This window comes from Gorilla gorilla, chromosome 19 (genome assembly GCF_029281585.2).
Source record: "Gorilla gorilla gorilla isolate KB3781 chromosome 19, NHGRI_mGorGor1-v2.1_pri, whole genome shotgun sequence".
NCBI lineage: Eukaryota > Metazoa > Chordata > Mammalia > Primates > Hominidae > Gorilla > Gorilla gorilla.
The window spans coordinates 15,125,907-15,140,211 of record NC_073243.2 but is presented as its reverse complement, the minus strand read 5'-3'; positions in this window follow the sequence as shown (position 1 = coordinate 15,140,211).

The window sequence follows — 14,305 nt, the reverse complement described above, 5'->3', positions numbered from 1 at the left end:
CATGTTTGTACAGATGGCGGTGTAGATATTTCCATGTTCATACAGATGGCAGTGTAGATATTTTGAAGTTTATTGAGATAGCGTTGTAGTTATTTCCGTATTTATAGAGAAATCTCTGTAGATATTTCCATGTATATGCAGATAGCTGTGTAGATATTTCCATGTTCATGCAGATAGCGGTGTAGATATTTCCATGTTCATTCAGATGCCGGTGTAGATATATCCATGTTCATACAGATGGCGGTGAAGGTATTTCCATGTTCATACAGATGGCGGTGTAGATATTTCCATGTTCATACAAATGGCGGTGTTGATATTTCCATGTTCATAGAGATGGCGGTGTAGATATTTCCATGTTCATACAAATGGCGGTGTAGATATTTCCATGTTCATACAGATAGCAGTGTAGTTATTTCCATGTTCATAGTGAGAGCAGTGTAGATATTTCCATTGATATACAGATAGCTGTGTAGATACTTACATGTTCATACAGATGGCGGTGTAGATATTTCAATGTTCGTACGGATGGCGGTGTAGATATTTCCATGTTTGTACAGGTGGCGGTGTAGATATTTCCATGTTTATACAGATCGCAGTGTAGTTATTTCCATGTTCATACAAATCGCGGTGTAGATATTTACATGTTCATACAGATAGCGGTGTAGATATTTCCATGTTCATGGAGATGGCGGTGTAGATATTTTCATGTTTATGCAGATAGCGGTATAGAAATTTCCATGTTTATATAGATGGTGGTGTAGATATTTCCATGTTTATAGAGATGGCGGTCTAGATATTTCCATGTTTATAGAGATACTGGTGTAGTTATTTCCAAGTTTATAGAGACAGCATTGTAGATATTTCCATGTTTATACAGATAGCGGTGCAGATATTTCCATGTTTATACAGATAGCGGTGTAGATATTTCCATGTTTATACAGATAGCGGTGAAGATATTTCCATGTTTATAGAGATAGTGTTGTAGATAATTTCAATTTTATACAGATAGCAGTGTAGATATTTCCAAGTTCATACAGATAGCGGTGTAGATATTTCCACGTTTATAGAGATAGCGGTGTAGATATTTCCATGTTCATACACATGGCGGTGTAGATATTTCCATGTTTTACAGATAGCGGTGTAGATATTTCCGTGTTCATACCGATAGCGGTGTAGATATTTCCATGTTCATACAGTAAGCGGTGTAGATATTTCCATGTTCATACAGATGGCGGTGAAGATATTTACATGTTCATACAGATGGCGGTGTAGATATTTCCATGTTTGTACGGATGGCAGTGTAGTTATTTCCATTTTCATACAGGTGGCGGTGTAGATATTTCCATGTTCATACAGATAGCAGTGTTGTTATTTCCATGTTCATAGAGCAGTGTAGATATTTCCATTGATATACAGATAGCTGTGTAGATACTTACATGTTCATACAGATGGCGGAGTAGATATTTCCATGTTCGTACGGATGGCGGTGTAGATATTTCCATGTTCGTACAGGTGGCGGTGTAGATATTTCCATGTTTATACAGATCGCAGTGTAGTTATTTCCATGTTCATACAAATGGCGGTGTAGATATTTACATGTTCATACAGATAGCGGTGTAGATATTTCCATGTTCATAGAGATGGCGGTGTAGATATTTCCATGTTTATAAAGAGAGCGGTGAAGATATTTCCATGTTTATACAGATGGCGGTGTAGATATTTCCATGTTTATACAGACAGCAGTGTAGATATTTCCATGTTTGTAGAGATAGTGGTGTAGATAATTTCAATTTTATACAGATAGCAGTGTAGATATTTCCAAGTTCATACAGATAGCGGTGTAGATATTTCCACCTTTATAGAGATGGCGGTGTAGATATTTCCAAGTTCATACAGATGGCGGTGTAGGTATTTCCATGTTTATAGGGATGGCGGTGTAGATATTTTTATGTTTACACAGATAGCGGTGTAGACATTTCCATGTTTACACAGATATCGGTGTGGATATTTCCATGTATATGCAGATAGCAGTGTAGATATTTCCATGTTCATACACATAGCGGTGTAGATATTTCCATGTTCATACAGATAACGGTGTAGATATTTCCATGTTCATACAGATAGCGGTGTAGATATTTCCATGTTCATAGAGATGGCGGTGTAGATATTTCCATGTTCATACAGTTAGCGGTGTAGATATTTCCATGTTTATATAGATGGTGGTGTAGATATTTCCATGTTTATAGAGATGGCGGTCTAGATATTTCCATGTTTATAGAGATACTGGTGTAGTTATTTCCAAGTTTATAGAGACAGCATTGTAGATATTTCCATGTTTATACAGATAGCGGTGAAGATATTTCCATGTTTATACAGATAGCGGTGTAGATATTTCCATGTTTATACAGATAGCGGTGAAGATATTTCCATGTTTATAGAGATAGTGTTGTAGATAATTTCAATTTTATACAGATAGCAGTGTAGATATTTCCAAGTTCATACAGATAGCGGTGTAGATATTTCCACGTTTATAGAGATGGCGGTGTAGATATTTCCATGTTCATACACATGGCGGTGTAGATATTTCCATGTTTTACAGATAGCGGTGTAGATATTTCCATGTTCATACCGATAGCGGTGTAGATATTTCCATGTTCATACAGTAAGCGGTGTAGATATTTCCATGTTCATACAGATGGCGGTGTAGATATTTACATGTTCATACAGATGGCGGTGTAGATATTTCCATGATTATAGAGATGGCGGTGTAGATATTTCCATGTTTACACAGATAGCGGTGTAGATATTTCCATGTTCATGCAGATGGCGGTGTAGATATTTCCATGTCCATACAGTTAGCGGTGTAGATATTTCCATGCTCATACAGATGGCGGTGTTGATATTTACATGCTCATACAGTGGGCGGTGTAGATATTTCCGTGGTCATACAGTTAGCGGTTTAGATATTTCCATGTTCATACAGATGGCCGTGTAGATATTTACATGTTCATACAGATGGCGGTGTAGATACTTCCGTGTTCGTACAGATGGCCGTGTAGATATTTCCATGTTCATAGAGATGGCGGTGTAGATATTTCCATGTTTATGCAGATAGCGGTATAGATATTTCCATGTTTATACAGATGGTTGTGTAGATATTTCCATGTTTATAGAGATGGCGGTCTAGATATTTCCATGTTTATAGAGATAGTGGTGTAGTTATTTCCAAGTTTATAGAGACAGCGTTGTAGATATTTCCATGTTTATACAGATAGCGGTGAAGTTATTTCCATGTTTATACAGATAGCGGTGTAGATATTTTCATGTTTATACAGATAACAGTGTAGATATTTCCATGTTTATAGAGATAGTGGTGTAGATAATTTCAATTTTATACAGATAGCAGTGTAGATATTTCCAAGTTCATAGAGATAGCGGTGTAGATATTTCCACGTTTATAGAGATGGTGGTGTAGATATTTCCATGTTCATACAGATGGCGGTGTAGATATTTCCATGTTTATAGAGATGGCGGTGTAGATATTTCCATGTTTACACAGATGTCGGTGTAGATATTTCCATGTTTACACAGATAGCGGTGTAGACATTTGCATGTTTACACAGATAGCGTTATGGATCTTTCCATGTTTATGCAGATAGCGGTGTAGATATTTCCATGTTTATACAGATAGCGGTGCGGATATTTCCATGTTTATACAGATAGTTGGGCAGATATTTCCATGTTTATACAGATAGCGGTGTAGATATTTCCATCTTAATACAGATGGCGGTGTAGATATGTCCATGTACATACAGATGGCGGTGTAGATATTTCCATGTTCATACAGATGGCAGTGCAGATATTTCGAAGTTTATAGAGATATCGCTGTAGTTATTTCCATATTTATAGAGAAATCTGTGTAGGTATCTCCATGTATAGGCAGATAGCTGTGTAGATATTTCCATGTTCATGCAGACAGCCGTGTAGATATTTCCATGCTCATCCAGATGCCAGTGTAGATATATCCATGCTCATACAGATGGCGGTGAAGATATTTCCATGTTCATACAGATGGCGGTGTAGATATTTCCATGTTCATACAAATGGTGGTGTACATATTTCCATGTTCATAGAGATGGCGGTGTAGATATTTCCATGTTCATACAGATAGCAGTGTAGATATTTCCATGTTCATACAGATAACGGTGTAGATATTTCCATGTTCATACAGATAGCGGTGTAGATATATCCATGTTCATACAGTTAGCGGTGTAGATATTTCCATGTTCATACAGATGGCGGTGTAGATATTTCCATGTTCGTGCGGATGGCAGAGTAGATATTTCCATGTTCATACAGGTGGCGGTGTAGATATTTCCATGTTTATACAGATAGCAGTGTAGTTATTTCCATGTTTATAGAGATAGCAGTGTAGATATTTCCATTGATTTACAGATAGCTGTGTTGATATTTGCATGTTCATACAGATATCAGTGTAGATATTTCCATGTTCGTACAGATAGCGGTGTAGATATTTCCATGTTCATACAGATATAGGTGTAGATATTTCCATGTTCATACAGATAGCGGTGTAGATATTTCCATGTTCATACAGTTAGCGGTGTAGATATTTCCATGTTCATACAGATGGCGGTGTAGATATTTACATGTTCATGCAGATGGCGGTGTAGATATTTCCATGTTCGTACAGATGGCGGTGTAGATATTTCCATGTTCATAGAGTTTGCGGTGTAGATATTTCCATGTTTATGCACATAGCGGTATAGATATTTCCATGTTTATACAGATGGTGGTGTAGACATTTCCATGTTTATAGAGATGGCGGTCTAGATATTTCCATGTTTATAGAGATAGTGGTGTAGTTATTTCCAAGTTTATAGAGACAGCGTTGTAGATATTTCCATGTTTATACAGAGAGCAGTGAAGATATTTCCATGTTTTTACAGATAGCGGTGTAGATATTTCCAAGTTTATACAGATAGCAGTGTAGATATTTCCATGTTTATAGAGATAGTGGTGTAGATAATTTCAATTTTATACAGATAGCAGTGTAGATATTTCCAAGTTCATACAGATAGCAGTGTAGATATTTCCATGTTTATAGAGATGGCAGTGTAGATATTTCCATGTTCATACAGATGGCGGTGTAGATATTTCCTTGTTTATAGAGATGGCGGTGTAGATATTTTCATGTTTATACAGATGGCGGTGTAGATATTTCCATGTTTACAGAGATAGCGGTGTAGACATTTCAATGTTTACACATATAGCGTTGTGGATATTTCCATGTTTATGCAGACAGCGGTGTAGATATTTCCATGTTTATACAGATAGCGGTGCGGATATTTCCATGTTTATACAGATGGTTGGGCAGATATTTCCATGTTTATACAGATAGCGGTGCGGATATGTCCATGTTTATACAGATAGATGGGCAGATATTTCCATGTTTATACAGACAGCAGTGTAGATATTTCCATCTTAATACAGATGGCGGTGTAGATATGTCCATGTTCGTACAGATGGCGGTGTAGTTATTTTCATGTTCATACAGATGGTGGTGTAGATATTTCGAAGTTTACAGAGATAGCGCTGTTGTTATTTCCATATTTATAGAGAAATCTGTGTAGATATTTCCATGTATATGCAGATAGCTGTGTAGATATTTCCATGTTCATGCAGATAGCGGTGTAGATATTTCCATGTTCATCCAGATGCCGGTGTAGATATATCCATGTTCATACAGATGGCGGTGAAGATATTTCCATGTTCATACAGATGGCGGTGTAGATATTTCCATGTTCATACACATGGCGGTGTAGATATTTCCATGTTCATAGAGATGGCGGTGTAGATATTTCCATGTTCATACAAATGGCGGTGTAGATATTTCCATGTTCATAGAGATGGCGGTGTAGATATTTCCATGTTTATACAGATAGCAGGGTAGTTATTTCCATGTTGATAGAGATAGCAGTGTAGATATTTCCATTGATATACAGATAGCTGTGTAGATATTTGCTTGTTCATACAGATAGCGGTGTAGATATTTCCATGTTCATACAGATAGCGGTGTAGATATTTCCATGTTCATACAGATAGAGGTGTAGATATCTCCATGTTCATACAGATAGCGGTGTAGATATTTCCATGTTCATGCAGATGGCGGTGTAGATATTTCCATGTCCATACAGTTAGCGGTGTAGATATTTCCATGCTCATACAGATGGCGGTGTTGATATTTACATGTTCATACAGATGGCGGTGTAGATATTTCCATGTTCGTACGGATGGCAGTGTAGATATTTCCATGTTCATACAGGTGGCGGTGTAGATATTTCCTTGTTTATACAGATAGCAGTGTAGTTATTTCCATGTTTATAGAGATAGCAGTGTAGATATTTCCATTGATATACAGATTGCTGTGTAGTTATGTGTATGTTCATACAGATAGCGGTGTAGATATTTCCATGTTCGTACAGATAGCAGTGTAGATATTTCCGTGTTCATACAGATAGTGGTGTAGATATTTCCATGTTCATACAGATAACGGTGTAGATATTTCCATGTTCATACAGATAGCGGTGTAGATATTTCCATGTTCATACAGTTAGCGGTGTAGATATTTCCATGTTCATACAGATGGTGGTGTAGATATTTACATGTTCATACAGATGGCGGTGTAGATATTTCCAAGTTGGTTCAGATGGGGGTGTAGATATTTCCATGTTTATGCAGATGGCGGTATAGATATTTCCATGTTTATACAGATGGTGGTTTAGATATTTACGTGTTTATAGAGATGGCGGTCTAGATATTTCCATGTTTACAGAGATCGTGGTGTAGTTATTTCCAAGTTTATAGAGAAGCGTTGTAGATATTTCCATGTTTATACAGATAGCGGTGAAGATATCTCCATGTTTATACAGATAGCGGTGTAGATATTTCCATGTTTATACAGATAGCACTGTAGATATTTCCATGTTTATAGTGATAGTGGTGTAGATAATTTCAATTTTATACCGAGAGCAGTGTAGATATTTCCAAGTTCATACAGATAGCGGTGTAGATATTTCCACGTTGATAGAGATAGCGGTGTAGATATTTCCATGTTTTTAGAGATGGCGGTGTAGATATTTCCATGTTTATAGAGATGGCGGTGTAGATATTTCCATGTTTACAAAGATAGCGTTGTAGACATTTCCATGTTTACACAGATAGCGGTGTGGATATTTCCATGTTTATGCAGATAGCGGTGTAGATATTTCCATGTTTACACAGATAGCGATCCGGATATTTCCATGTTTATACAGATAGTTGGGTAGATATTTCCATGTTTATACAGATAGCGGTGTAGATATTTCCATCTTAATACTGATGGCGGTGTAGATATGTCCATGTTTGTACTGATGGCGGTGTAGATATTTCCATGGTCATACAGATGGCGGTGTAGATATTTCGAAGTTTATAGAGATAGCGTTGTAGTTTTTTCCATATTTATAGAGAAATCTCTGTAGATATTTCCATGTATATGCAGAGAGCTGTGTAGATATTTCCATGTTCATGCAGATAGCGGTGTAGATATTTCCATGTTCATCCAGATGCCGGTGTAGATACATCCATGTTCATACAGATGGCGGTGAAGATATTTCCATGTTCATACAGATGGCGGTGTAGATATTTCCATGTTCATACATATGGCGGTGTAGATACTTCCATGTTCATACAGATGGCGGTGTAGATATTTCCGTGTTCATACAAATAGCGGTGTAGATATTTCCATGTTTATAGAGATAGCGGTGTAGATATTTCCATTGATATACAGATAGCTGTGTAGATATTTGAATGTTCATACGGATAGCGGTGTAGATATTTCCATGTTCATACAGATAGCGGTGTAGATATTTCCATGTTCATACACATAGCGGTGTAGATATTTACATGTTTTACAGATAACGGTGTAGATATTTCCATGTTCATACAGATAGCGGTGTAGATATTTCCATGTTCATACAGTTAGCGGTGTAGATATTTCCATGTTCAAACAGATGACGGTGTAGATATTTACATGTTCATACAGATGGCGGTATAGGTATTTCCATGTTCGTATGGATGGCATTGTAGATATTTCCATGTTCATACAGGTGGCGGTGTAGATATTTCCATGTTCATACAGATAGCAGTGTAGTTATTTCCATGGTAATAGAGATAGCAATGTAGATATTTCCATTGATATACATATAGCTGTGTAGATATTTGCATGTTCATACAGATAGCGGTGTAGAGATTTCCATGTTAATACAGATAGCGGTGTAGATATTTCCATGTTCATACAGATAACGGTGTAGATATTTCCATGTTCATACAGATAGCGGTGTAGATATTTCCATGTTCATACAGTTAGCGGTGTAGATATTTCCATGTTCAAACAGATGGTGGTGTAGATATTTACATGTTCATACAGGTGGCGGTGTAGATATTTCCAAGTTCGTACAGATGGCGGTGTAGTTATTTCCATGATCATAGAGATGGCGGTGTAGATATTTCCATGTTTACGCAGATAGCGGTATAGATATTTCCATGTTTATACAGATGGTGGTGTAGATATTTCCGTGTTTATAGAGATGGCGGTCTAGATATTTCCATGTTTACAGAGATAGTGGTGTAGTTATTTCCAAGTTTATAGAGACAGCATTGTAGATATTTCCATGTTTATACAGATAGCGGTGAAGATATTTCCATGTTTATACAGAGAGCGGTGTAGATATTTCCATGTTTATACAGAGAGCAGTGTGGATATTTCCATGTTTATAGAGATATTGGTGTAGATAATTTCAATTTTATACAGTTAGCAGTGTAGATATTTCCCAGTTCATACAAATAGCGGTGTAGATATTTCCACGTTTATAGAGATGGCGGTGTAGATATTTCCATGTTCATACAGATGGCGGTGTAGATATTTCCATGTTTTTAGAGATGGCGGTGTAGATATTTTCACGTTTACACCGATGGCGGTGGAGATATTTCCATGTTTACACAGATAGCGGTGTAGACATTTCCATGTTTACACAGATAGCGGTGTGGATATTTCCATGTTTATGCAGATAGCGGTGTAGATATTTCCATGTTTATACAGATAGCGGTGCGGATATTTCCATGTTTATACAGATAGCGGTGTAGATATTTCCATGTTCATACAGTTAGCAGTGTAGATATTTCCATGTTCATACAGATAGCGATGTAGATATTTCCATGTTCATACAGATAGCGGTGTAGATATTTCCGTGTTCATACAGTTAATGGTGTAGATATTTCCATGTTCATACAGATGGCGGTGTAGATATTTACATGTTCATACAGATGCCGGTGTAGATATTTCTATGTTCGTACGGATGGCAGTGTAGTTATTTCCATGTTCATACAGGTGGCGGTGTATATATTTCCATGTTTATACAGATAGCAGTGTAGTTATTTCCATGTTTATAGAGATATCAGTGTAGATATTTCCATTGATGTACAGATAGCCGTGTAGATATTTGCACGTTCTCACAGATAGCGGTGTAGATATTTCCATGTTCGTACAGATAGCGGTGTAGATATTTCTATTTTCATACACATAGCGGTGTAGGTATTTCCATGTTCATAGAGATAGCGGTGTAGATATTTCCATGTTTATATAGATAGTCGTGTAGATAATTTCACTTTTATACAGATAGCAGTGTAGATATTTCCACGTTTATATAGATGGCGGTGTAGATATTTCCATGTTCATACAGATGGCGGTGTAGATATTTCCATGTTTATAGAGATGGCGGTGTAGATATTTTCATCTTTACACAGATGGAGGTGTAGATATTTCCATGTTTACACAGATTGCGGTGTAGACATTTCCATGTTTACACAGATAGCGTTGTGGATATTTCCATGTTTATGCACAAAGCTGTGTAGATATTTCCATGTTTATACAGATAGCGGTGCGGTTATTTCCATGTTTATACAGATAGTGGTGCAGATATTTCCATGTTTATACAGATAGCGGTGCGGATATTTCCATGTTTATACAGAAAGATGGGCAGATATTTCCATGTTTATACAGACAGCGGTGTAGATATTTCCATCTTAATACAGATGGCGGTGTAGATATGTCCATGTTCGTACAGATGGCGGTGTAGATATTTTCATGTTCATACAGATGGTGGTGTAGATATTTCGAAGTTTATAGAGATAGCGCTGTAGTTATTTCCATATTTATAGAGAAATCTGGGTAGATATTTCCATGTATATGCAGATAGCTGTGTAGATATTTCCATGTTCATGCAGATAGCGGTGTAGATATTTCCATGTTCATCCAGATGCCGGTGTAGATATATCCATGTTCATACAGATGGCGGTGAAGATATTTCCATGTTCATACAGATGGCGGTGTAGATATTTCCATTTTCATAAAAATGGCGGTGTAGATATTTCCATGTTCATAGAGATGGCGGTGTAGATAATTCCATGTTCATACAAATGGCGGTGTAGATATTTCCATGTTCATAGAGATGGCGGTGTACATATTTCCATGTTTATACAGATAGCAGTGTAGTTATTTCCATGTTTATAGAGATAGCTGTGTAGATATTTCCATTGATATACAGATAGCTGTGTAGATATTTGCATGTTCATACAGATAGCGGTGTAGATATTTACATGTTCATACAGATAGCGGTGTAGATATTTCCATGTTCATACAGATAGCGGTGTAGATATTTCCATGTTCATACAGATAGCGGTGTAGATATTTCCATGTTCATGCAGATAGCGGTGTAGATATTTCCATGTGCATACAGTTAGCGGTGTAGATATTTCCATGTTCATACAGATGGCGGTGTTGATATTTACATGTTCATACAGATGGCGGTGTAAATATCTCAATGTTTGTACGGATGGCAGTGTAGATATTTCCATGTTCATACAGGTGGCGGTGTAGATATTTCCTTGTGTATACAGATAGCAGTGTAGTTATTTCCATGTTTATAGAGATAGCAGTGTAGATATTTCCATTGATATACAGATTGCTGTGTAGTTATGTGTATGTTCATACAGATAGCGGTGTAGATATTTCCATGTTCGTACAGATAGCGGTGTAGATATTTCCATGTTCATACAGATAGCGGTGTAGATATTTCCATGTTCATACAGATAACGGTGTATATATTTCCATGTTCATACAGACAGCGGTGTAGATATTTCCATGTTCGTACAGTTAGCGGTGTAGATATTTCCATGTTCATACAGATGGTGCTGTAGATATTTACATGTTCATACAGATGGCGGTGTAGATATTTCCAAGTTCGTACAGATGGCGGTGTAGATATTTACATGTTCATACAGATGGCGGTATAGGTATTTCCATGTTCGTACGGATGGCATTGTAGATATTTCCATGTTCATACAGGTGGCGGTGTAGATATTTCCATGTTCATACAGATAGCAGTGTAGTTATTTCCATGGTAATAGAGATAGCAATGTAGATATTTCCATTGATATACATATAGCTGTGTAGATATTTGCATGTTCATACAGATAGCGGTGTAGATATTTCCGTGTTAATACAGATAGCGGTGTAGATATTTCCATGTTCATACAGATAACGGTGTAGATATTTCCATGTTCATACAGATAGCGGTGTAGATATTTCCATGTTCATACAGTTAGCGGTGTAGATGTTTCCATGTTCAAACAGATGGTGGTGTAGATATTTACATGTTCATAAAGGTGGCGGTGTAGATATTTCCAAGTTCGTACAGATGGCGGTGTAGATATTTCCATGTTCATAGAGATGGCGGTGTAGATATTTCCATGTTTACGCAGATAGCGGTATAGATATTTCCATGTTTATACAGATGGTGGTGTAGATATTTCCGTGTTTATAGAGATGGCGGTCTAGATATTTCCATGTTTACAGAGATAGTGGTGTAGTTATTTCCAAGTTTATAGAGACAGCATTGTAGATATTTCCATGTTTATACAGATAGCGGTGAAGATATTTCCATGTTTATACAGAGAGCGGTGTAGATATTTCCATGTTTATACAGAGAGCAGTGTAGATATTTCCATGTTTATAGAGATATTGGTGTAGATAATTTCAATTTTATACAGTTAGCAGTGTAGATATTTCCCAGTTCATACAAATAGCGGTGTAGATATTTCCACGTTTATAGAGATGGCGGTGTAGATATTTCCATGTTCATACAGATGGCGGTGTAGATATTTCCATGTTTTTAGAGATGGCGGTGTAGATATTTTCACGTTTACACAGATGGCGGTGGAGATATTTCCATGTTTACACAGATAGCGGTGTAGACATTTCCATGTTTACACAGATAGCGGTGTGGATATTTCCATGTTTATGCAGATAGCGGTGTAGATATTTCCATGTTTATACAGATAGCGGTGCGGATATTTCCATGTTTATACAGATAGCGGTGTAGATATTTCCATGTTCATACAGATAGCGGTGTAGATATTTCCATGTTCATACAGATAGCGGTGTAGATATTTCCATGTTCATACAGATAGCGGTGTAGATATTTCCGTGTTCATACAGTTAATGGTGTAGATATTTCCATGTTCATACAGATGGCGGTGTAGATATTTACATGTTCATACAGATGCCGGTGTAGATATTTCCATGTTCGTACGGATGGCAGTGTAGTTATTTCCATGTTCATACAGGTGGCGGCGTATATATTTCCATGTTTATACAGATAGCAGTGTAGTTTTTCCATGTTTATAGAGATATCAGTGTAGATATTTCCATTGATGTACAGATAGCTGTGTAGATATTTGCACGTTCTCACAGATAGCGGTGTAGATATTTCCATGTTCGTACAGATAGCGGTGTAGATATTTCTATTTTCATACAGATAGCGGTGTAGTTATTTCCATGTTCATAGAGATAGCGGTGTAGATATTTCCATGTTTATATAGATAGTCGTGTAGATAATTTCACTTTGATACAGATAGCAGTGTAGATATTTCCTCGTTTATAGAGATGACGGTGTAGATATTTCCATGTTCATACAGATGGCGGTGTAGATATTTCCATGTATATAGAGATGGCGGTGTAGATATTTTCATCTTTACACAGATGGCGGTGTAGATATTTCCATGTTTACACAGATAGCGGTGTAGACATTTCCATGTTTACACAGATAGCGTTGTGGATATTTCCATGATTATGCACAAAGCTGTGTAGATATTTCCATGTTTATACAGATAGCGGTGCGGTTATTTCCATGTTTATACAGATAGTGGTGCAGATATTTCCATGTTTATACAGATAGCGGTGCGGATATTTCCATGTTTATACAGAAAGATGGGCAGATATTTCCATGTTTATACAGACAGCGGTGTAGATATTTCCATCTTAATACAGATGGCGGTGTAGGTATGTCCATGTTCGTACAGATGGCGGTGTAGATATTTTCATGTTCATACAGATGGTGGTGTAGATATTTCGAAGTTTATAGAGATAGCGCTGTAGTTATTTCCATATTTATAGAGAAATCTGGGTAGATATTTCCATGTATATGCAGTTAGCTGTGTAGATATTTCCATGTTCATGCAGATAGCGGTGTAGATATTTCCATGTTCATCCTGATGCCGGTGTAGATATATCCATGTTCATACAGATGGCGGTGAAGATATTTCCATGTTCATACAGATGGCGGTGTAGATATTTCCATGTTCATAAAAATGGCGGTGTAGATATTTGCATGTTCATACAGATACCGGTGTAGATATTTCCATGTTCATACAGATAGCGGTGTAGATATTTCCATGTTCATACAGATAGCGGTGTAGATATTTCCATGTTCATACAGATAGCGGTGTAGATATTTCCATGTTCATGCAGATAGCGGTGTAGATATTTCCATGTGCATACAGTTAGCGGTGTAGATATTTCCATGTTCATACAGATGGCGGTGTTGATATTTACATGTTCATACAGATGGCGGTGTAAATATTTCCATGTTTGTACGGATGGCAGTGTAGATATTTCCATGTTCATACAGGTGGCGGTGTAGATATTTCCTTGTTTATACAGATAGCAGTGTAGTTATTTCCATGTTTATAGAGATAGCAGTGTAGATATTTCCATTGATATACAGATTGCTGTGTAGTTATGTGTATGTTCAGATAGCGGTGTAGATATTTCCATGTTCGTACAGATAGCGGTGTAGATATTTCCATGTTCATACAGATAGCGGTGTAGATATTTCCATGTTCATACAGA